Source organism: Tauraco erythrolophus, chromosome 5 (assembly GCF_009769465.1).
Source record: "Tauraco erythrolophus isolate bTauEry1 chromosome 5, bTauEry1.pri, whole genome shotgun sequence".
In the NCBI taxonomy this organism is placed as follows: Eukaryota; Metazoa; Chordata; class Aves; order Musophagiformes; family Musophagidae; genus Tauraco; species Tauraco erythrolophus.
Genome location: NC_141469.1, coordinates 67,352,700 through 67,379,762, shown reverse-complemented (window position 1 = coordinate 67,379,762; position 27,063 = coordinate 67,352,700).

The following is a 27,063-nucleotide window of genomic DNA, read 5'->3' as shown; positions in this document are numbered from 1 at the left end:
AGACTTTTCTCTAGTCAATAATAAAAGCATAACTCCTGTGGAAAATAAAAAAAAAAAAGAAAGCCTTTTAAATTTATCCAGTCCACTCACAGAGCACTAATTAAAGGATATGGATCTTGTAAACACAGCGATTCAAACAGGGACATTTCAGCTTTGATCTGCAACTTTTCATTTGAGATTTTCAGGCAATGTAGCTGTAACATTATGGTTTACCTCAGGAGTCAACAGAAGCGTTGCAAACTGTGATAGTTTGATGTGTGGGGGGGTGTTCTGGTGGCAGGGGAGGGGATTTGCTCCCTGTGCCACCAGATCTGAGTCCCATCCCCCCCCGGGGGAGGTTGAGCCAAGGCGGCGCCTCTGCGAATTGCCCTATTTAAGTTGAGACAAAGGGGCGGGAAAGGGGCTTTTTGCTCAGGAGCGAGGAGAGAGCAGGAGGGCGCGGCCCCTCGCTCCCGGCTCCCGGCCGAGCGGCCGCTCGGGCCCGGGCCCGGGCCGGCGCCATGTGCTCAAGATGGCGCCGGGAGCCGCATGGGGGACTCGGTAAGCGCCTCGCTCCCGGGGTGCCCGCCGGGCCGAGCTCCCCCAGAGAGGATTAATATCTAAGAGAAGACAACCACAACGACCGGGTCAGCAAAGATGGAGCAGGAGGAGGTGTACTGGAGCTGAGGCTTCCCTTGCAATCGGTGTGAGATGGCAGGCGGCCCCCCTGCAGCCAGGGTGTACTCGGCGGAGCAGCGGCCCACTCGTGGCCTGTGGAGAAACCCACGTCGGGAAGGAGATGCCTGAGCCCAGGAGAGGTCGTGGAACAGGGGATGCGCGACCAGGTACTGTTGATAATGGGGCATGGAATGCACGACGAGGTCGTGGAGGCATCTGGAGACCGTGGGACGACCCACGCCGACGCGAGTGGCAGCAGCTCCCTAAGAGGCCGAGACTGGTAAAGCCCGAACTGGTGCGATCCATGGGGAGGATTGCAATCCTGCGGGCAGGACTTACTTTGGAAAAGTTTGGGGACTTTTTCTTTGTGAGTAGGGGATCCACCGAAGCAAGGGAAAAATGGTGTAAAGACTCCTCCTCCTTTAAGAAAGAGGCGGCAGTGAACAACATGGATGAACTGACCTGTACTCCCCCATTCCCTGTCTCCCTGCGCCGCTGGGGGGAAGACAGAGCCAGGAACGAAAGGAAAATAGGGGGTGGGGAGGTGTTGTTTTAAGATCGGGCCTTGTTTTCCTCTTTTCTCCTCTCAAGTAACCGGTTTCGTTCCCTTTTGTCTTTTGTTAAGTAACTGTTAATAAATTGTTTTGTTTTTATGAAGAAAGCCTGAGTCATGTTTTGCCCGAGACCATGGTTAGTGGGTGCTCCCTTTTTCGGTTCTTGTCTCGACCCTCAGTCCAAAAAAAAACCACGACAATTTTGGCGCCCAACGTGGGGCTGAGGAATTCGAGATAAGAATAGTGATTGGGAGAGGTAACGGGCAAAACATGGACTCCAGAGTAGTGAAAACAGAGGGACCTTGGGAAACTTTGATTGTTGTGTTTGGTGAAGGGACTAGGGGTGGATTGTTTGTGAAATGTGTGTTCTTGTTCAATGTTTTAAGTGAAGTTGTGCCTAAATAGGGAATTCGCAGAGGCGAGGGGTGGAATGTGATAGTTTGATGTGTGGGGGGGTGTTCTGGTGGCAGGGGAGGGGATTTGCTCCCTGTGCCACCAGATCTGAGTCCCATCCCCCCCCGGAGGAGGTTGAGCCAAGGCGGCGCCTCTGCGAATTGCCCTATTTAAGTTGAGACAAAGGGGCGGGAAAGGGGCTTTTTGCTCAGGAGCGAGGAGAGAGCAGGAGGGCGCGGCCCCTCGCTCCCGGCTCCCGGCCGAGCGGCCGCTCGGGCCCGGGCCCGGGCCGGCGCCATGTGCTCAAGATGGCGCCGGGGAGCCGCATGGGGGACTCGGTAAGCGCCTCGCTCCCGGGGTGCCCGCCGGGCCGAGCTCCCCCAGAGAGGATTAATATCTAAGAGAAGACAACCACAACGACCGGGTCAGCAAAGATGGAGCAGGAGGAGGTGTACTGGAGCTGAGGCTTCCCTTGCAATCGGTGTGAGATGGCAGGCGGCCCCCCTGCAGCCAGGGTGTACTCGGCGGAGCAGCGGCCCACTCGTGGCCTGTGGAGAAACCCACGTCGGGAAGGAGATGCCTGAGCCCAGGAGAGGTCGTGGAACAGGGGATGCGCGACCAGGTACTGTTGATAATGGGGCATGGAATGCACGACGAGGTCGTGGAGGCATCTGGAGACCGTGGGACGACCCACGCCGACGCGAGTGGCAGCAGCTCCCTAAGAGGCCGAGACTGGTAAAGCCCGAACTGGTGCGATCCATGGGGAGGATTGCAATCCTGCGGGCAGGACTTACTTTGGAAAAGTTTGGGGACTTTTTCTTTGTGAGTAGGGGATCCACCGAAGCAAGGGAAAAATGGTGTAAAGACTCCTCCTCCTTTAAGAAAGAGGCGGCAGTGAACAACATGGATGAACTGACCTGTACTCCCCCATTCCCTGTCTCCCTGCGCCGCTGGGGGGAAGACAGAGCCAGGAACGAAAGGAAAATAGGGGGTGGGGAGGTGTTGTTTTAAGATCGGGCCTTGTTTTCTCTTTTCTCCTCTCAAGTAACCGGTTTCGTTCCCTTTTGTCTTTTGTTAAGTAACTGTTAATAAATTGTTTTGTTTTTATGAAGAAAGCCTGAGTCATGTTTTGCCCGAGACCATGGTTAGTGGGTGCTCCCTTTTTCGGTTCTTGTCTCGACCCTCAGTCCAAAAAAAAAACCACGACACAAACAATTTTGAGGCAACATACACTCAGTGAAAATTTGGAAACCTGTATTAGTAGTGACACAAAGCACCCAGCTCAGTAGGCCAGAAACCTTCTAAAGAAGGTATCCCTCAGTGTGCAGCTCCTTACATCTTCAGATGACTAGAGATAATCTACAGAAAATATGGAAGACACCGTTTGTCTGAGTTCAAACAACTGTATCAGAATTATGTGAAGTCTCCTTTTATTTAGTATCTGCATGCGGGAACTCTTTCTTTAGAATAGGCAAGATCTTTCATTCAAAAAATAGGGTGATATCATTCCTTTTTTTCCCCAATTAAAAAAAAAAAATTATGCCCCTCCTTTAACAAGGATTAATATTAGGTTTTGCAAGATCAGAGAAGCACATTGAAAGCACTATGTATTTTATCTTCAAGTTATAATATATTTATCTAAAGCTACACCAAAATGGGCCACAGATCACTTAATTATTAAAACAGTTTGGGGAAACTGACGTTATTCTAACTGCTAACAGATTAATTTAGTCCATAGTTATTTTTCAGGGAAAGGAGAAGATGTGATGGAGAGGTGGATGAAACTTATTTTTTAAGCAGTTTTCAGATTCGTTTGGTTTCTCTAGCAAGATTCAGTTGCCTCACTGGAATGAATAACAATCTATACAGAGAGAATTAGAAAATACGCTATATAATGAAAGACTGAAGGGGGTCAAGCTATTTAGATTACCAAACAGAAGGTTAAGTTGTGAATTGATCTTGGTTTGTGAGTATCTACAGCAGGAATAAAACTTTAATAATGGAGTTCTTCAGTTCAGCACACAAAGATACAACAAAGACGTAAGAGCTGGAAGACAAAGCTGTATAAATTCAAACTAGCAACACAGTGCACGTTTTTTACGATAAGAAATTAATCATAGGAACAATTTAGCAGTGATTTCAATAGATTCTCTGTCACTTGCATTGCAAATAATATCTGACAGAATGGCTTAATTTTTTTTTTTTTCCAAAGAGCTTTATTGTTGCTCAGGGATACAGGGAAGTCCTATTCAGTGTGTTATAGAATAGCTATGATCATACTGTTTCCTTCTTGCTTAATCATCTATGAGTAATTATATCAGATACCACTAAAACATACACACACACATTAAGGGTTTCCACCAACAAAACAAATTTGTCGCTTTAAGTACAAGTGATGGCATATTTTTCCTTGTCTTAAGAGGACACTAACTTTTCAACAAAACTTGAAATTAGTCAGGTTATAATTTGGAAAGAGGCAGATGTCCCTGAAGAACCATAAAAAAATATTCACCTTCGTTTTCATTCTTTTTGTTAAGGGATTACATGGCAAAGAAACAGCAAACTCCAATGCTTCCCACAAGAAATATTTCATGTTTCTTCTTACTTGTCACACACAGCCAGTGCCATTCTGTAAAACAGCTACTTTCGATAGCAGAAGTCAGTTCTCCCTTCATGTATAAACGAGCTGCAAGCTATGGGCTTCAGGCAGGAATTAAAAAGTGAAATTCTGTACTTTCTAATTATTCTGGGCCAACTAGTAATACTTCAATAAAATGAACAGATATAAAGCATCAAATATAAAACATATCTGCTTACTAAATGAATAGAACTAATGTATTTACAACTTACTTTTCCTCACAGTATCTTTTTTTTCCATGTCATTCACATCACTACATCCCTAAATTTCCTCTTGGATTTCAGAATACACTGTTATCTAGGGGAAATCAATGTTGACACATAGTAGGAAGTCAAACTGAGGTGCTCTTCAGCAGCAGTTCATCATAGTTTCTTAACCAGCATCATTCTAATATGATGGTAATGACAACTAAATCCCAGTGGCCTACATAGACTTTAAAAAAAAAAAAAAAATCTTTCCAGTATAATTTTTTCTTTACCGGAGTGCTTTAGATATTTATATTCTGCCTTCCACCCCAGAATTTATTACATTTCATATAAGCATAAATTTGGAAAAGAGATATAAAAAGATGCTACACAAATGAAAAATTTTAATGCTGATTATTTTTATTGTCATACATTGTCACCTAACAGACTTGTTCAGCTAGAAGCTGTATATTGTAAAAAATGTCTTTTAAGATAGTTTTAAACCTCTACTGACTCTATACCTCCTAAAGTTTAGGACTGAAGCTATTTTACTCTTCGCTGCTATTTCCCCCTTCTAATTTTGATTGTCAAAAACTATCAAGGCATACGATCACTACACTTTGGACTTAATGTGCCTGAAAGGAAGGTTGCCTAGACTGGATTAAAACTTGCCTTATGCTAAATTGCCATGCATCTATCTGTTATGTATCAAATTTTGTTCAGGTAATTCCAATTCTGGGTTTTTTTTTTTTTTTCTTTTTTGGGAAAAACTTTCTGTTGAGTATCGGTTCTGAAAATTGTGCTTGCTATATAATGTGAAGATCAAGCAAAATGAAGCTAGGTTTTTTGGTTTTCTGATTACTGTTTTTTATTTAAATATTTTAATTATTCCCAGCAACGAATCATTTCTTCTTACTTGGAAAACGAACTGTGCAGAAGAATGAGAAGCTGTATCCACAGAAGATAGAAAAGGTTACTTTCTTATCTTAAGGCCAGAATGGAGGAAAAAAAAAATTCTTTCTACATAGCAATATCCTCAAACCACTTGTTTTTATTTAAAGCTTGTGATATAGGAGAGCTGATCCATACTGTATTTAGCCTACAAGAAATGTTCCATTGAATTATGAAATTCAGTGCAGGCTTTTTACGTGGAGTATTCCACATACAGCTGATGGAAGTGCAAAAAAATGTAAATCAATGCTGATCTTATCCCAAGAACATTGATCAGAGAATAATAGAAGACGGACTAGATAAGAAATGAACTGCAGATTAAGTATGAGAGATTTCCTGCAGATTGTGCTTGTGCAGAGCCTTACCTTTATCTCAAGAAATAGACCATGTTCTTGAGCATTAAAAGGTTTCTCTTTCAGTCCCATAGAGAACTTTTTGATATATATTATCTTTAATTGCACATTTGTTCTTGTCTGGGACTGTAAGCAGGAATACGTGACAACCTCTGGTTGTACTTACAGACTGAATGCCACACTGTAAATGATTTTTATTTCACGAGTGAAGAAAGAGCCAATAATTCATATGTTGTGTAACCACAGGCAAAATTCCCAGGTATTTCTACACATACTAACTAAAATCTATCCATGGCATACTCTGTACTACATTTATTAGGGAACTTCATTTCACGGTTTTTAGTTATTCTATCTTTTCCTAACTATAATTCTTTTGTTCTTTCTCTGGTCCTTAAGATTCCAGTTCCTGAGATTCCAATGACAATTACTGAAAGTCCATTGGCTGCAATTCATTCTTACAAGTTTACGAACAATTTCAGTGGCTGAGAGTAAGGTAATTTTCAAAAAACAAATAAGTATTGAGATTAGCTTGAAATTCTATTCTGATTAAGAAACACAGCGAAAATAAGAGAAGCATCTGAGAAAGGAGTGCTCTAAAGCATATAATTTACATCCCTGATCCTGCAAACAAATACATCGGTATGAAGAGTCAGTGACAAACAACATAGTCTTTACTGGCTTTGATTGGTTGGGCTGTAAATTTGCAGAAACTGCTGATTATTTTTTTTAATTTCCTGAAAAGTAATTTTACCATGATGCTTAGAGCATATGATAGGCACTTTCCTTTCATAGTCATAAATCTAAACAAATAAATGATAGCAGTGATGGTATTTTCCTCCTGGATAAAATTGTTATGTCTTGCTATAAGAAAAGGGGGAAAAAATAAAAGGAAGAGGTAAATCGTTTTTTCATAGCACCAATTTAGAATCAATTTAGCTTAGCTACATAATGAAAATGATATGAGAAAATTGTGCACTTCGAAGTGTCAACAAGATATACCTGCACTAAAACATTCTCACCTTCAGTTACTATGATGGTTTCCATTTTATACTGTTACATTCTTTAGTTTTTACTACGATCATTTGCATTAGGAAGAAAGATAACTGTAGAAACATTACGTGACACCATCTGCAGACAAACTGGGAATATGGATAAAACAAACTTTGCAAATGTGCAGCCAGAAAGTACCACTACAAAAACTTTGTTTAAAAAAAAAAAAAACAAACACCGCCAAAAGTCCATTGGAAATTTGTAACTGCTCATAATTTCTATTCCTATCTAAACCTCTACTAATGTGCTTAACAGTATATATGTTGAAAAGGCTTGCTTTTTAGAATTACATTGAAATTAAATATCACAGTCACAGACTAGATGAAAGAAGTCATGTCAAACTTCATCATGCAAAATAATAGGTGCAAGGAGCTATATCTGAACAAGAACTTCAGAATATACCTCATTATAAAGATGAAAACGGTATCAAGAAGGACCAAGGTATTGAGGACAAATTGAAATAAAAAGTCCTGCACATTTTAATTTAGCTGGTACAATCTTTAAACAGCTTTGTTCAGTGCTCATCTAATGCTTAAAATTTGACAAAAAACATACAAGTTCTAACAAAAAACATGCAAGTTCTAATTTTGTACATCTCCATGATCCAAAGAAAGATATGGGATGACTATCTTATACACATAGAATCATGTACTCCTGACATTTCGGTTTTTCCAGATTTCCATTTCATAGAATTTTAGAGAGTAACATAACACACATCTTTCAGACATCTGCTGGAGTGACTGTGAGGAATGGTGATGAAGACACACTGGAATATTTGAATAAAGATTTACCAATAGTAAAGAATAATAAAATTAATTAATAAAGTTTAGCATATTAAAGGAACAGAACAAAAGTGTAAAAAGTGTAATTCACTTTTAAATGAGAAAAATACAACTAAGAACTAGCAAGATAAAAGTAAAACTACAGTAAAGCAAGTCAAGTAATACTTTAAGGTGTAACTTGCAGAAGTCATAAAAGATAATAATAAAAATGTTTTCAAACACAAGAAGTAGGACGACTACAGAATCAGTGAGGCCAGCAGATTATCAAAGTACAAAAGGAGCACTAAAGAAAGGTGAGACCACTGCAGAAAAGATAAGTGAATTCTTTCATCAGTGTTCACTATGGAGAAGGTCAGAAGGTTCCCTTCTTCACAAGGGGTGAGATGGAGAAACTATTTTTTTTAAAAAAACATCAATAGAAGAGGTTTTAGCACAAATGATCTTCAAGATCCCTTCTATGAAATTAATAAATTGAACAGTAACAATTGTCAGGACCAGGCAATTTGTTCAAGAGCGAAGGAATTCTAGTACGAAGTTGCAGTGTGACCAACTGCGGTGTATAAACTATTGCTCAATTCAGACACTGTGGCAAGAGGAATAAAAGGCTGAATTGAAGAGATAGGACTTTTGAGAAAGGATTTCTGCAATGATTCAGGGGGCTACAGAATAGTAAATCAAGTATCCTACCAGGAAAATAGGAATTTTGACAGAGAACAGAATAGTCATATAGATAAATATGAAATATTTGGTAAAACTCCACATGGCTTTTACAGGCAGTAATCTCCCAAATTCTGTCAGATTACTTTGAAAGAGCTAAAGAGCATTGATTAATTGATATAATTAATTTGGATTTTCAGAAAGCTTTTGATGAGGTTCCATTCTCCAATGCTTGACATAAGTAGTTGTTCTTTTTTTCATTGCTTTCATTTTGTCTTTCTTCTAGTAAATACATTCTTTTTAAGCCAGATATGTCAATGTGATTTCATACATCTACTCTGTATTCTTTTTTCATCTGCTATTTTTAAGTTACTAAAACAATGAAAGCAACACAGAAAAAGCTTTGACGCAGACTGATAGAAAGCTGCCGTGGTTATTGAGCACTCAATTTACAGAATTTCTTAGGGTCCTTTTACAATGAAATTCTGACAGTGTTCCCTGTTAATTTAATGATAAAAGCATCTCCTAGGATAATATAAAACCCAGTTTTCAACCTAGTGTTTATTCTGTTCAGAATGCAATTAATATCAAGTTAACAAACAGCACCATCAAATCTCAGAGACAAATGTCCTGTACCATATAGATAAATGCACAGGAGAAGACAGTCAATTTTTATGAAAGCTGGAAAAACAGTCTTGGTAATGTCCTGAGGAATGATTTTGAAAGAGTAAGAAAAAATACTTATTAAAAAACCCAGAGAGGAACAGCTTGCAGGTATTGGATTTGGATGTGTTCCTGATTGCCTTTCAAATATTCTTTAAGTGAAGAGACAGATTAGATTAGGAGATGTGTTTGGATTTAGCCATAGGTGTGGGGTTTTTGTTTTATTTTTGCAGAACTGTATCAATCCTATTGGATTAAATAAATCCAGTTGGATTAGAACCATAATCCTATTGGATTGTATCAATCCAATAGGAATACCATTCAGCTACGTAATGTAGCTATGATTGCAGGACAGAGTTTCATCTCAACTTGAAAACTTTGTGTCTTAGTTATGCGAAGGATAAATTCCTCTATTTTAGTGATGGTGCCCATCAGCCCCATTTCGGTCCTCTTTAGTACATTTAGTGTATTTAAATAAGATTTGAAGTTTTACTCAAGCAAACCCAGTTAAACCTTAAAGTAAACGTCTCTCCAGGTACATTTACTACAGCTTTGAAGACAACAGAAATTTGCCCTTTGAGAGGCATCTACACTGTTCAGCAATATCAGATACAGTACATAACTATCCAGTTCATTTTATACTATGTTACTAAAATATGCCCTTTTATAAATTCTAAATTTATTTTGAAACTAGTAAAATGAAGAAGGGATTACAGTGCACACTAAGTTTAGTAAAAAGCAAAAGGAAGCTTTCCAGCCCTAGGTAAATTTGTTGCTATCTTTGTTACCTACTGCTTGCTATTTTGCTTTGGTAATTGCATATTTTATCTCTGCTTAATTCCTTTATTTCCTAGTTCCTATTCAAAGATTGTCATATAAACCAGAGAAAGGGGAAAACAAAACACTTCTCTCCGCCAATAAAAAAATCCCCAAAACCAGAAAAATACCACCATACTTTTCAGGATACAAAAGATTCTATGGGTCAGGAAATATCTCAAAACTTAAAAAAATACCAGGCAATCTATTTCCTATGATTAAAAAAATAACCCTATGTCGTGGTTTTAGGCTGATCCAGCAACTAAAACTCACACAGTCTCTCCTTCTCCAATAAAGTAGAGAGGAGAGGGAAAAAAAAAACACAAAAGGACTGAGGGTTGAGGCAAGAACAGAGGGAGCACCCACCAACCATGGTCCTGGGCAAAACAGGCAGCGCTTTTCTCAAAGCAAAACAGTTTATTAATGATTACTTAGAAGGACAAAGGGAAATAAAAACCGATTACTTGAGAGGACAGAAAGAAACAAAACCAGATCTTAAAACCGACACCTTCTCCCCCCCCCACCTTCCTTTTCCTCCCGGCTCTACCTCCTCCCCCCAGCAGCACAGGGGGCAGGGACTGGGGGAGTGCAGGTCAGTTCATTCCGTGCTGTTACTGCTGCTTCTTTCTTAAAGGAGAAGGAGTCCTTACACCCTTTTCCCCTGCTCCAATGGATCCCCTACCCACGAGGAAAAATCCACAAACTTCTCCAACGTGAGTCCAGCCCACTGGAAACAATCCTTCCCCACAGATTGCTCCGGTGTGGGCTATACCACAGTCTCGGGTACTTAGGGAGCTGTAGCCACTCGCTCCGGCGTGGGTCGTCACGCAGACTCCAGATGCCTCTCTGCCTTGCCGTGCCCCCAACACGACCATCCTCGGGCTCAGGCATCTTCTCCCCACGGGCTGCGAGTGGGTCGCTGCTCCACCGAGGCCGTCCTGGTTGCAGGGGGGCAGCCTGCTATCTCACCATCAGCCGCAGGGGAAACTCGGCTCCGGCACACCTCCTCCCGCTCCATCCTCACTGACCTGCTGTCGATGCAGCTGTTTCTCTCAGATCTCAGTCCTCTCCAGGTGAACTCAGCCCAGTGGGCACCCTGGGAGTGGGGTGCCCCCGAGTTCCCCAGCTGGCTCCGCCGCCGCCATCCTCCGTGGGCAGCGCCGGCCCGACGCAGGCAGCCGCCCGGCCGGGAGCCAGGGAGCGGGGGCAGTGCCCTCCTCCCTTCTCTGCTCGATCCTGGGCGAAGCACCTTTTCCGGTTCCCTTGTCCTGACTTAAATAGGGCAATTCGCAGAGGCGCCCTATTGGCTCAACCCCGAGGGGGATGGCAGTCTGATCCGGTGGCCAGAACTAAGCCTAACCCGGATCCAAAACCGGGGAGGTCGCAGGGAGCAAAATCCCTCTCCTGCCACCAGAACCACCCCCCCCCCCCTCCACATCAAACCATGACATTCCACCTCTCGCCTCTGCGAATTCCATATTTAGGCACAACTTTAGTTACAGAAAGAGAACACAGAGTTACAGAAAAAGAACACAGTATCAACAACAACATCGAAGAAGAAGAAGAACACACATTTTACAAACAATCCACCCCTTGTCCCTTCACCAGTCACAACAATCAAAGTTTCCCAAGGTCCTTCTGTTTTTCAGCACTGTGAAGTCCATGTTTTGCCCGTTACCTCTCCCAGTCACTATTCTTATCTCAAATTCCTCGAGCCCCACGTTGGGCGCCAAAAGGACTGTCGTGGTTTTAGGCTGATCCAGCAACTAAAACTCACACAGTCTCTCCTTCTCCAATAAAGTAGAGAGGAGAGGGAAAAAAAAAAACACAAAAGGACTGAGGGTTGAGGCAAGAACAGAGGGAGCACCCACCAACCATGGTCCTGGGCAAAACAGGCAGCGCTTTTCTCAAAGCAAAACAGTTTATTAATGATTACTTAGAAGGACAAAGGGAAATAAAAACCGATTACTTGAGAGGACAGAAAGAAACAAAACCAGATCTTAAAACCGACACCTTCTCCCCCCCCCACCTTCCTTTTCCTCCCGGCTCTACCTCCTCCCCCCAGCAGCACAGGGGGCAGGGACTGGGGGAGTGCAGGTCAGTTCATTCCGTGCTGTTACTGCTGCTTCTTTCTTAAAGGAGAAGGAGTCCTTACACCCTTTTCCCCTGCTCCAATGGATCCCCTACCCACGAGGAAAAATCCACAAACTTCTCCAACGTGAGTCCAGCCCACTGGAAACAATCCTTCCCCACAGATTGCTCCGGTGTGGGCTATACCACAGTCTCGGGTACTTAGGGAGCTGCAGCCACTCGCTCCGGCGTGGGTCGTCACGCAGACTCCAGATGCCTCTCTGCCTTGCCGTGCCCCCAACACGACCATCCTCGGGCTCAGGCATCTTCTCCCCACGGGCTGCGAGTGGGTCGCTGCTCCACCGAGGCCGTCCTGGTTGCAGGGGGGCAGCCTGCTATCTCACCATCAGCCGCAGGGGAAACTCGGCTCCGGCACACCTCCTCCCGCTCCATCCTCACTGACCTGCTGTCGATGCAGCTGTTTCTCTCAGATCTCAGTCCTCTCCAGGTGAACTCAGCCCAGTGGGCACCCTGGGAGTGGGGTGCCCCCGAGTTCCCCAGCTGGCTCCGCCGCCGCCATCCTCCGTGGGCAGCGCCGGCCCGAAGCAGGCAGCCGCCCGGCCGGGAGCCAGGGAGCGGGGGCAGTGCCCTCCTCCCTTCTCTGCTCGATCCTGGGCGAAGCACCTTTTCCGGTTCCCTTGTCCTGACTTAAATAGGGCAATTCGCAGAGGCGCCCTATTGGCTCAACCCCGAGGGGGATGGCAGTCTGATCCGGTGGCCAGAACTAAGCCTAACCCGGATCCAAAACCGGGGAGGTCGCAGGGAGCAAAATCCCTCTCCGGCCACCAAAACACACACCCCCCCCCCCCCCACATCAAACCATGACACCCTACCAAACATATAATAATGTTTGCAAAAAAAAAAAAATTATCTTGGTCTCTGCAATGTCAGTTTTGTATATTTGAGCAATACTTGACACTAACACTGTACTACACAGCACAGTCTTTGAAAGCAAAAGTAAACAAAATAATTTTTCTTTTTAATCACGTCATTAGTCTGTAAGAATGAAAGCAAGGACTGTCCAAAAAGTTATTATTTGCTGTAGCCTGATATGGCACAGCAAATGAACAAATGACTAACCTCTTACCTGTTTATAATCAGTCAAACATGAGCCCCTAAATGCATCAAGATAATGTTAAATCTTCAATATAAATAAAAGTGACTTAATTCAAATAATTACAGCACCAAAAAATTGTAGATTTCCCATATAAATTCTCAAGTACATGTACTATACCATATGTGAAGTTCTACACCCTGATTATAAATCATCATAGTTTTATTCTGTAGTTCTGAACTGAATGTGTTTATTCTTAATGCCAGTGTGAAAGAATTCAAGTGAATTTATGAGAACAAGAAAAATGGAAAATTATGCGGGTTTGGGTTTTTTTGATGGGTTTTTTGAGATTCATTTACTTGGTTGGTTGGGTTTTGTTAACTCTTGCACTGCAATTCTAATACTACAGAAATAGCCTTTGTTTCTGAGAGAAGTCTACCAATAGATTCCAGCCATAAGTGGGAACAGAGAAACTTCAAAGTCACATATTGAAAAAGCAAGGAAAGGGATGCCACTTTTTATGATACACTAAATATTTTCAAACAGCTGTCCCACCAGACGTGACTGTGTTAGTAGAAGTGTCTTTGAGAAACTACGAAGACACATTGGTTAGATCACCAGAGGATGATGGGTTTTGAGTTTCTTCTTTTACTATAAAGGAACTTGACAAGAATTTGGAAAAACTATTTGTTTGTGCGAGAGTTACTATCAAACTAGCCGCAAATTTTGCAGTTGCATTCATGTTTTTCGATGAGTTCAAATTAAAAATCTCCCACTAAAGTTCAGAAATGTGGCTCATTATATCAATCTGTATTAGATAAGTTACATGTTTAGCCACAGCATGTGTAGGATCCAAAATTTTGGAAGGCTCATTGTTCCTAAAGATATTTCAAAATTATGTCACGAATATTTTGAGGATTTTTGGTCTTTATAGTAAGTTATGTTAAGTTACACAGAAAAACAGTATTACCAAATAAAACTGAAACAAGAATATAGGGAAAAAATGACAGAGCAAAGAGATATGTTAAAAAGTGAAAGGAGTAGGCAGAAAAATAATACACATAATTTGAAAAAAAATAGGAACACGGTAAGTGAAAATTCACAGATAAAAGAACATAGGAAATGAGAAGATGTATTTTTAGCAAGTCTAAATATTATCTACACTAATGAGCACTAAATGGAAAAGTTTAACCATATTTCTTGAAAATGAGAGAATACTCAGAGAATGGGACCACAAGGAAGCCAACAGAAAAGTTTAGAAATTGAAGACCATAGCCAGTCTGAAAGCTGTTCTTATATAACGTACTGTACCCTCTGCAGTCACAGGGAAAAGAGACATAATTTTGTTGAGTCAAGACTATGAATAATACTTTATACAATTCCTTAAATAATTCTTTTGTACCATGTGGATTTATTTCTGTTAAACAAAGTCAGTGTATCAGTAACCATGGCTGTGATTATCTAAAAGGAAGGAGCAAATATTTGTCTGATGTGTTGTTTGAACCCTGCAATGAACTCTTACTCTTAGAATAACAGACATATTTTGGTCCTCCTAGGTTGAACTATTTTTGGTATCTCTACTGAGTCTTCCTAGTAGGTTGAAACAGGGATGTACTGTCACTACTCCATAAAAATTGATTCAGTGTGCGCTTTCGTCAAAATCTGAGGTGACCTTGGCTCAGACTGTTGCTTTTAGGTGAAAGGTAGTTTAGTAAGTTAGCACTGATAAATCCTCCAAAATTAAATTTTAGGACCTCTTACATAGTACAGATTATCATGTTAATGTCAGTTGTAACACTTAATGAACTTTTTTATTGAGAATATAACCTCTGGCATTCATAACCTCTGGCAACATGGAAAAGGATTTCTTAATCCACTGTCTACTTTCTAGCTGATTGGCAGCACACAATGTAAGACAGTAAAAAAAAAAAAAAAATTCATCTCGTTCATGTCAGAGGCTTATAACGGAACCATCTTCACCTGTTCCATTTCACAACACATTCACAAGTTTTGATAATTATTATGATCATAAACAGTTTAAAATATTTATATATACTCTGTTAATTACATGGCGTCATTGAGATCTGATTAATTAGCCTTCAGCCTGTCCTGCACTTCTCTTTGAACCTGTGGATTATCTCAGAATTATCAGATCTGCTAGTCGCTGCTCTCAGACATTGGAAAAACTCGCAGGTGCTGAGTCTAAAACATCTGCGGTAGATCTTTCCTACACAAAAGACCTCTTAAGCAAAACACTACCTCAGTGCTCTTGGTTCCTTTCACAGATTAACTCAACGTGATTTCTACAACAAATGAAAGATGCTGGGTCCTCAGATTATACGCTTTCTTCTTCCACTAACTTGAACAACGGTTTCTAGCGCTACATGAATTCTCGCTTTCAGTTTTTCCTAGAGAAAATTGCCAAGAGGTAGTGATCTATACTTTATGCTTCTCACCATCTCTTAAGCTTAGCTTTCATTTCTAACTCATTTTTAGCCTTCTTCCCCTTGGATCATTTTGCAGTAACAAATACAAAATTTTTTTTCAATAGACAAGATACGTCTCTTTTATGAGCTACTATGAAAAACAACTGATGGAAAAAGCACCCTCACATTAGGAGTCCTAGAACCAATAGGTGTTAAGATTTACTGGATGAGATAAGCAGTAGGAGAAAAAGACTGTGAAGAACTGCGCTAAAAATTTTCCCACAGTTACCCTACCTCAGATCACATCCAATTCATTCTTTATCTGATTTATTTCAAATTATTTTTTTATGATTACTAGCTTCTCAAAGTCACTTTCTTCTTTTATGTGCTAGTCTTAACAACAAAGAGATACCACTGTCATCTCTAATGACCATTAGTTAAGAATTGCAACTCCAACTCATAACCCAGTTAGATGTAGAGGAACAACTCATTTGCAAAGATGTGGAAGCCCTAGGGGATTCAGAGAACACCACAAGTAGGTGAAGCTGGTATCATGCTGCCTTGAAAATTATGTATATTTTTGGTGAGAGGAGAACTAGGACTGTAAAGACTATTTCAGATCCAAGAATTTCCAGTTCTACATTGCCTCTCATCAAAAAAAATATTTACTAAGAGTAATAACAATAAAAAAGTAAAATAGTGACTATATTCCCAAAATAGACAATTATGAAGTAAGTATAAAATTCTAAGAAAAATAAGTTATGAGATTTTCATAGGGACGTTTACTTCAGTGTAATTGTTGTCCATTGTGTTACCCAGACGTTGTTACACTTTCAGATTCAGTTAGTTTACAGATTGAAATCTCGTACATTTACCCATATTGATAATGCTTGAGTCCTCATCTTATATAGGTCCCACTAAGTGAGACAAGAAGGAATAATATTTATTTATCTGATATAACATATTTTTAATAATTATTTGTTCTATAGTATTTCTTGTTAGGTACAAAATTCTCTGTAAACATTTGTTCTGTCTGAAATCTGAATGGCTGCCTGCACCTCATTAACAACTTATTAAGCTGTTTATTTCTGTCCTTCATAGATTTCATAGATTTCATAGACTTCTAGGTTGGAAAAGACCTTAGAGATCATCGAGTCCAACCATCCCTAATCCCCATTAAACCATATCCTCAAGTAGCTCATCCGCCCTATTCTTAAACACATCCAGGGATGGCGACTCAACCACCTCCCTGGGCAGCTTATTCCAGTGGCTGACAACCCTTTCAGAGAAGAAATACTTCCTAACATCCAACCTGAATCTCCCCTGACTAAGCTTATGCCCATTTCCTCTTGTTCTATCACCCATCACTAATGTAAAGAGCCCTTCCCCTACCTCCCCACCATCTTTTCTCAAGTATTTATAGGCCGTAATCAGGTCTCCCCTCAGCCTCCTCTTCTCCAGGCTAAACAGCCCCAACTCCCTCAGCCGCTCCTCATAAGTTTTATTTTCCAGCCCCTTGACCAGTTTAGTCGCCCTTCTTTGGACTCGCTCCAGGAGCTCAATATCTCTCTTAAAGCGAGGGGCCCAAAACTGGACACAATATTCCAGGTGCGGCCTCACCAGTGCCGAGTACAGGGGCAGGATCACTTCCCTGCTCCTGCTGGTCACACTATTCTTGATACATGCCAGTATCCCATTGGCCTTTTTGGCCACCTGGGCACACTGCTGGCTCATATCAAGCCGGTAGTCAACCAACACCCCCAGGTCCTTCTCCGCCAGGCAGCTCTCCAGCCACTCCTCCCCGAGTCTATAGCGATGCTTGGGGTTTTTATACCCCAAGTGAAGGACTCTGCACTTGGCCTTATTAAAGCTCATGCCATTGGCCTCAGCCCAACGATCCAGTCTGTTCTGTCCTGGAGGTCTGAAGTAAAGTATATGCTCTATACAGTAAACTAACTCCTTGTTTAACTCTGGCTTAATCATTCCTGTATGTTGTGTCACAATGCAGAAATTTAATTTGTGCTACACTAAGATTACATTTTTGTTTAAGCAATGACACTAGCCTATGCTTTGCTTGATCTTGATTAGGTTCTACATGACAGGTATAATTTTCTGTTTACATAATCTATTACATTTTCTGTGTAATTATATTAATTACAAGAAACGCAGATTAAAACATTCAAGCATTATTTTTTATTAAATAACAAGAGAATTAACTCTTTCAAATCATCTAGAAGGAAAATTTCTCAGTATATATACACTAAATTTAAGAGCAAAATAGTACATTAAAATCAGTTTCTGTGACTAAGGCAAAATTTAGAACGTTTTGTTTTTGCAGCTGTTACAGTTTTGAGGCTGTTTCTGTCAACTAGCGAGCTGGAGTAGGCACGCTTTCATGGAATAAATAATGCTATAGGTACACAGTATTTGCACAAAATGTATGCAAATCATACACTCTGCAGAGTCCATTAGAAAGGATGTATTCTTGGACTGCTTTGTCTAGCCCAAAAGAACACTAGTCAGTCGAATCTCTGATAGAGAGGCCTTATCAAAAAAGACAGCAAAAGAAAAACTGTTAACGATACCAAGGTTCTAAAAGTTCAGAACCGGTCACTTATAAGTTATTATTTGACAGTTACTTGGCTTTCATGCAACTGCCATCTACTTCATCCTCTTCCTAAACTCAAGAGATGTTTGATTTCAGAAGCAGGGAGGAAACAGCATGTGATGATTTATTTTCATGTTCTCCCTACAGTCTTCCAGTACTTTGTTCTTGTTTTCACTGTGCGAGAAGCACCAGTACAAACATGATTCCTGTAGTTGTAAAACGGCATTACTATTTCTTTGTAAAATCTGGAAACAATTAAGATCATATAAGGAGAAACAGAACATAGGCAAGGCCTGTTCTAAGTTGAATGGAAACGAATCAATGTGTCCAGAAGTCAGACAGCTGCATTAGCTAATGCATTTGTCTTGACAAAGAAGATTGTGTTTGAAGTAGTAAGCCCTGCTTAGAGCCGGGATGTAGAACCAAAGAAATGTTTTCAATATTGCTCTACAGTGTATGGTACAAAACCAAAAATGTAGAACAGAGTCTGGAATTCTCTGTATGTTTAACAACACTGGAACTCCAGATTCATTAATCTGAATTGTGCTGTGTGCTTCAATCCCCACTGAGGATATGGATTTGTTTCTCAAAATTGCTACCCAACTAACATGTAGAGGGGCACTTGAATATTTTAAAATCTCATACAGAGGAATGACAGAAAAGTCAATTTTGAAATAAGACTTTTTTTTTTTTCTCTTTTTCCCTTTTATATGCAATAGTCCATAATGAACAAGGAAACTGTGTTTCAGAATTGCAGCTCAACTAGAACACGGAAATTAATTGTGCCAATCAGTCAGCAAGTAGAAACCTGTCACATATTAACTATGAAATGAGTGAAAAGAATATATATTATTAACTATGAAATGCGTGAAAAGAATATATATTATTAACTATGAAATGAGTGAAAAGAATATATATTCAGCATGAAAACCTTCTGAGTGCATAGCACACAGTTGTGTCTGCTTCTAATAATATTCGCAGTGCAGCTGTATTTGCTTTTCTCCAAACAGAGATGCAAGTCTAAAGCCAAAATAGGATTAATTAAGCATGGGTTGTAGGATCACCACAGGCTGATTCCAGCATCACAAATGAGATGAAACCTCCAGCTCCTCCTGTGTGCTGGCCAAAATAATTGTTCTCTAGTGGGCTGTGTTTGAAAAGACAGCTCTGAAGGCCTGTTATTTGGGTAACCTCTTACAATTAAGCCATGGATTAATCTGCTTGTTAATGTTTGTCATCATAGAAAGATACTTTAAAAATCCTAGATAGATTATTGCTGCCCAGTATAACCATCTGCAACAGTCAGCTCCTCAGAATCAATTTCAAAGTAGCGTGCGTTTTGAGCTAAGACAAGGCTGAAAATTAGTGTCTTGGAAAGGCTGTGGGGTTTATCCATTTTATTATATATGGTGTGTAAACCACGCATATATGGTATTATTTCTGTATTAAAATCGTTCTAAAAGAGTAACATCTCCCAGAGAAGCCTTGAATTCCCTGTTTCTGTTAATGGAGAATGGCTCAGCTACCACTTGTATATACTTACCATTGTTGATGAGAGGAACAAATGAAACAAAAAATAGAACCACAAAAACAGCATTCTTAGCAACTGAACACTACAGATGCAAAGCTTGACATTAAGGGACCCATAAACACCTCTTGGAAAAGAGGTAGAGGGAGAGAATCCAGAATCCATGAGAGAACCCCAGGCAGACAGGCTGAGAATAAAAAGGAGCTGCTCAACAACTGCCCAACAAAACTTTAGGGCTCAGTATTGAAAGGCAGTAGATATCCTCAAGTTTAAAAGTATTTATTTAGGACAGGTCTCAAATAACATTGGATGACACATCAGAATGCCCAAGATGAGTTGTTCTTCTTAAATATTTATAATTTTGCTACTTCATAATTTGGTTTCCAGCCTCATAATTACGACCATAATCTTTCAATTTGCTAAAATAATTGTGTGCTGATTCTGACCTACAGACCACTTTGTGATAGAGAAGCATCTAGGTGAAGGTAATAAATCTGCAGCACGTTTCCCCAGATTCAGTAAATTGTAATCAAATGATGTATACTATTTATAAGGATTTAAAGACCTCAGACACTGTTGAAGGTATTGCAGCATCCTGCTAAACCAATGTGAGGATTGGCAGCACCTCTTGCTTTCTAGGGAAGAATTTTGACTAGAAGTATAAAACAGCACCTGTTCTCTAAGGAATAGGCAATGATAAGAACCTTCAATCTTCATGGTAATTTGGGAAAATGAAAAGATAAATCATTAATTTATAATTAAAGAATACTTGTGTTCACTTACAGCATTTTAATATGCCTATTACCATAATATTTATGTATCACTATTTATATGGACATTAATGAAAAAGGAAAAAAAAACTAATGCATTTGGCTTAGAATATAATTTCTCTTATTTGTCTTTTTATTCCCCACTTCTATTGAATATTGCTACTTGTACCTAAACAAGAAGTCTAATTAGAGTAAGTCCTAATCCTGCAAAAGCCTTACAACTTCTTACACGCTACAGAAAATGCTAATAGAGAAGAGGAACCTGGAAATCGACCTGTTTGCACATGGTCAGAATACTAGCTGCACTTACAGCATCCCTGCCAGGGAACATATGTTTTGTTAAAAAGATCTTTTAACGCTATAAGCAAATAGTCTTTTCAAGTTCTTACTCACTAAAAGATAGATGAAGCATGACGTCTTCCATCAGATCAGTGAATACTAGTACCACCAAATGTGCTTAACAGGGAAAGAAAAGCTAAAGGAAATCTGGAAAACTGAAGCACAGTACTGTGGAGTTTTTAGAGCAAAATATATGATGACAGATGTAGAACCAAGATTTCATCCAACATTAAGAACTTTCAGGGAAATGGGGGAAAAAAGAAAGATAAAAAAAATGATGGGGGAAGGAAGGAGATTGTTTGAACTTGGTTAAAATTATTTAGAAATCAACCAGAAATTCTTTATGTAAAAGATGCCTGCGATATCAGGAAAACAATAAAATATTTTATTACAATTTTGAATAAAGTGAGCAAAGGAACAAACTCAAACACCCAGTATTGGAAACATTAAAGACTCTTTAATGGAAGACAGGTTCTTCAGGTTGTGCTACATCATATTTTAAGAGTTAATATTAAAAAAAAAGCCTCAAATTAGCAAAGTTAACCTAACTGTCCAGGTAGAAGTTTAAAACAGTGACATCCATTAGCATAGAAAGATTCACAGACTTAAGCTAAAAGTTACCAGGATTCAAAACAGAAGAAAAAACAAACCAATTACGAACATAAGTCTTATGATCTTTCCACATATGCTGTGGAAAATATCATAAAAACAAAGAGAATGTCCCACAGCCATTAATAAAAGGATGTGAAAAATTTATGTTCTGATTTCATAACTTTTCCAGTAACAGAAGAGAAGAAATAATGATTTACTTCTGAAATGAAACAGCTGAAGATTGTAACGTGTTTTCTAAGCAAAGCTTTGCACTGCAGACCATAGCTGCTATCTGTTCAACCTCCTCATTTCAGCAGTGTTACTAGGACAACAGCCAGTCATCATCTTCACTAGACTGTGAAGTCAGATGTAGTGGAATCCCTGTCACAGTGCTAGGCTGCAGAAATATTAAGCAAGGGCTTAATTTTAATGTGCATTTGCAAATTAAAATGTAAAAATTCCATGAAATAAGGAATAGTTGGAGTTTAGTTGACACTAATCCTGCACTTCTAAGCATAGAAGGAACACTAAGATTTGAGCATAATTATCACCATGTGAAAAAGGAGGGAGATGAACCTCCAGCAACGTAGCTGAGTATTTACCAAGGTATACTTCAAGGAGCTAAACATGTAGGAGGCAAGCTTGCACTAGAAATGTTTTCCCATGTGGAATCCATTGGTGAATCAAATGCAGAGTTCTGTTTCTCAGCAGGAAGTCTGCATCATTATAGCACCTAAGACTGCTTTGAGCACATCAGCAGTCTAGTGAGATAACTATAAAGTAAATTTGTACTCAAGAAATTACTAACAAGTTGTTACTTAGATTTTGCATGGGGGTGAGTGGGAGGAGAATCAAATTATTCTAACTAAAGAATATGAAAGAAATTATTTATAGGCATGACCAACTATCTTTCTGAAGTATGCACATACAGAAGCTTGTGAGCTGAAAAGAAGCGTTTGATGAAGAAAATCATAAATAAAACTCCTGTCTCCAAATGCTAAAATGATGTAGTGCTCACACAGTTATCTTATAATGCTCTGAAAACAACATCAGATTCAGCAATAGTGCATAGCCGGAATTTCTTTGTAGTAACTAATAGAGACATGACAGGGATAGACAGCGATTATGATCAGGTAGAAATGTACAATTTTCTATATAATTTCTGGAAGTTAAAAATTCAGTGTTCACCTTTGGGCGAAAGCATATTAGAAGTTAAATTTCAAGCCAAAGTTTTGTGAATAAACTGCTGGTTACTTGATCAAAGTACTCCGTAACACTCCCGACACTATAAGCTGAGGATGATAAAGTGGTCATCAGTACTAGAAGATGGTCTGAATAGATCATCCTTTACAGTATGTCTATGCAAAAAGAATAAACCACCAACATGTTACACTATGACTGTTTGAGGCAGGACTTGAAGTGATCCAATAAAGCACTGAATGTGATGGTTGCCACAAATGCTTAAAAGAGGTCTTATTCCCGGGAAGAGTACTTGCAAGATAAGTATCATCTGAGCTATGTTGCAAATAGTATTTCATTTATGAGAAGGGGACCAAGGCCTAGTCTCAGGAGAGTTAAAAATGACATCAAATCCACAGATCAGACTGTAAAAAAAATATTTCAGAGGCGATAGCACAGATGCAGCATTTTCAGAGGTGAAATCAAAATGGACATTTCAACAAATGAGGCATAGTTCCAATCTAGAAGAACTTGAACAAAGCCTCACCTACTAGGCTGGCTGAAGAGGAAGGCATAAGAGGAAGGCATAAAAACAGGGAATAAGTAGTACCAAAGGTATAAGCAAGAAGAGGAACTCTGTATTGAAGAATTTGAAATATGAATCAGTTGGACGACAATATGATGTCAGAGTAGTTTCCCTAGGTTGATAAAATATCTTTTTCTAGAAGAACACAAGGCAACAAATGCTTGTACAAAAGACCAAGAATAAAACGGTTAAAAAGAAACAGAAAGCAAGGAGCAGTACAGGTTATCAAATTAAACAGATGGAAGTTGCACCAAGATCTTCACATCTATAGCTTTATTTGAATGCTACATGTCAAAGTGTCTCTGGAAAACAAAACAAAACTAAAACACACTTCTGTGATAAAAAGCCCATCTAGATTCACAAAGGTGCCATCCCTCTTTGTTATTACCCAGTAAGCAGAACATGAAATACTTTGAGAGCAGCCTGGCCTTACTGAATTCAGTGGAAAATTTGAAATAGTCTTCAGTGGAGCCAGGACAAAATTTAGAGAGCAGCCCCATTGATTTCAGCAAGACTAATTTTCTGAAGCTATGCACAAGCATGAATCTTCACAGGAGCAGGGCTTTGAACAATTTGGTTGTGTGTGTTTACCAGTTAAGAAGACAATAAGGTTTTGAAGCAGGTTGCAACATTGACAGGTGTTTTGAATGAAGTTAAGTGTACTATTTCTTTTTGATGAACGTCAGGTATATGTAGTTTAACTAAAAAGAGCATTCTGGATCAGCAGGTATCAGTCCCCCACTGTGAAACAAATTAGAAAACTAAAAGCAAGAGCAGTGTCCTGCTGCAGAGCCTGGGAGCCATGGATCCTCTAGCTCTGCATCGGGGAGCCTGGACAGGCAGGGAATCATGTTTCAGGGCAAGGCTCTCAAGGTTTCCAGATCCACAGTTTTCAGGATCCTCATTTTTATGAAGCAGAAAGGGGAAATCTTCTCCAGATTGAGAGAAGAGTTCAAGGCATCTAGGCTGCTTGCTCCATGAAGTGAAATTTCCTCAAATGCTCAGTCTCTTTCCAGCTCACTTGGGACAGCCTAACTCCCTCGGCTGCAGAGTTTCCGAAGTCAAAGGCAGCAGGAACAGGCCTCACAGCCCAAACAGTGCAAGACACTCTCCAAAGATGAAACAACTCTGCATTCCACTTTGCTTCCACATATGAAACAGAAACAAAACCAAAAAAAAATGTAGGGGTTCAACTTCTACCTTATTTATTAATTTTCTTTTTATTTGTTCTTTTGTTTCTGTGCATGTGAGAAAGAGAGGAAGTTTTTACATTGGGAATTGCAACCTGTTCTAACATTGCCAATACTTTTCTTTGGAAATTTTGTATCAGGTTCACACAAGCAAATTTCATTTCTTGTGGAATATATTAAATTAAAACTGAGAACTAAGAAACAACCTACAAAGGTTAGAAATATCTAGGTGATAGTGTATGCCAAATAAATGCATTCCAAGTAGAAAATGTCATTCGACTCATGAATTATGTTTTTTTTTGTCTACTCTAAATGATCATTACTCTAACAAAATTGTATCTACTTTTTTAAAAATGCGTATTGTCATCACAGGCTGATACTACAGAAATGTGTTCTGCAAATTGAGGTTTTAGATTTTTTTTTTTTTGGGGGGGGGGGGGCGGGTAGGTGAGAAGTATGAGAAATATAGAAGAAAAAAAAAAAGGACTTCTTCATTCTTATGCTTTTTAACTCCACCCTATCTACCAGGCATCTGGGGCATGACAAACATAGCTGCTTTTGCCAGCACACACAAAAAACATAACATCGCCCTAGTACAAATAATGCTTCTTTATAAGGTTGTATTTTAACTAGACAAATCTGTTTTGCAACTGCTAGTCTCTAACTTGTCTAATCGACTCTCAAAGGGATATTACATGAAATTCACTGATTGGCTTTTTTCCTTTACCATAATTTCTTCTACAATTGATCTCTTAGTTTCATAACATTATCCACAGATATAAACTGTATATTTAAAGTCATTAAGCTTTCAGTTTTACTAGATAATACCAGCTGTACTGCAACTATTTAGCTTTAGTCTTTTGTAATCTTATTTACTTAAACTATATCTTTTTTACTTTATCTATGTTTCACATAAATCTTGTTATCAATAAAATTAGAGAAATAGTGCTAACGCTTGCTAGAACATCCATGCCAAAATTGAACATCGAGGACTCTAACACTTGTAGTTTATCTCTACCTTAAAATAAAGCTACTTATATAAAAACCCCTCAAAACTCATACATGTAAATTACTGCAGTTTGCAAACTTTCATATCAGTTAACATTTTTAACAAAAAAAATTGATTACTGATTTTTTAAAAAAAACAGAGTACTTAAGATGTCTACAACCATTGCCTAGTTTAGCCTGTTAACTTCATATTTAAGAACACTGCTATTTAAATGAAAATATAATATTTAGTCCATAACATGCAATCAGGTCGACTTTGTAATATTACCTAAAAAGAAAAAATCTTTATGAAATATATTGTAATGTGATTTACGCTTCTAATTTTCTCCTGCCTAAAAAGCAGTAGAAGCAGCAGCTAGGTTTACTATACTGAAAAATACCAGAGTCCTCCATTTGTAATTACTGCTTGGGAAGTCAAATCAATTGGGGTTTTATCATTAAAAGTACAGTTCTTTAATTTTTTTTTTGTGATTTTATTAACACTGTATTCAATTCGTTTTAACGATGCTTTTCTATATAGAGGACATTTGAAGGTCTGACTACTACAGGAAAATTTTTGAGAAGAGTATAGTTTAAATTAATTTTGCAGAATACTTCTGATAAATGAATCTCATGTTTATAGTGATGAACACCTGAGACACAATTTGGATCCTAAGATATATTCAGCTATCTAGGGAACAGCAACTGTATTTCATTATTTATATCATTGATCAGAACAACCAGGATTTCACATATCAGGAGAAAAAACACTGAAGGAGCTCTTTATGAAAAAGCTACATATTAATATCTAATTACTAAGAATTCTGAAAAATAACCTATTTTGGGGGGGACTTTTTTATTTTCAGCTTCTTTATCAGAAAATATGCATAGTGTGTCTGATATATGTTCCACCATGTGAACTTACACATTACCCTGACTGAGGTCCTGTCTGTAGCATCCTCCTCAGTTTGTTCTTGAACTTTTCCCCTTATAGAAATCCACGGATAAGGAGCAGCCAGGGCTCCCATTCCAATATGAGCCAAGGAGAGACAGAGCCAGGGCCAGGAAACCCTAAGGTTCACCATATTCCCATAGCTAAACACCCATACACACTTTAGAAGAACTGAGCCAAGGCTATCTGCTGGTAGACGAATAGTTTGGCTATCATTGGTAGCCGAACTATTCAACTCAAACAGGCTTATGGTAAAGCAACATCAAAAAAAGCTGTTAAGGGCCTCCATTTTCAGAGCTCCAGAGTTCATCTTAAGTCTTTTCATGATGAGACATAAGCAAAGCAGTCCAGGATTACTGAATACACAGAAATCCTAATCTTCCAGAAAGATAAGAGTATTAGTGGAACTACCTACTTAGCTTGGTTTTATACTCTTCCTGAGGTATCCAGCTTCAACAACTCCTAGAGACACACAGCGGCTAGGTGAACCTTTGCTCCATGAAGTGGATATGTCTACCAGCAACCTCAGACATCCAGACTGAAGACTTAACCAAAGGCTGGAGCCCCTTCTCAACTTTGTGTGCTACAGGAAAATTTTGCCTTTGTACTCAGATTTTCTCACAGTGAAAGACAGTATGAAAATCGATAAATAAGAAAGCAACATTAGATGGTTTAATTAAACCCTATAAATTCAGGATTTATCCCACTTAAAGTGAGAATATAGTCACCAAATAATAAAGCATGTACCGTCAATCTGGATAAAATCAAGCATACAGGAAAAAGATAACCTACTCCAGAATGGGAACATTTTCATGAATACAAGTGTCTTCTACAGATATCTATCATACTGCTATACATAAACAGATTTTTTTTCATACTAAGAATATTGGGGTGAAAGACAAGAAGTAAACACATCTGCTCTTCTCAAGGTCTACAAAATCCAGATGAGAGCACAGAGACTGAGGCTAACAGCATGTAAGACAAAATATTGTAAAATAATTGAACTACCTGTATGCAAGGTAGA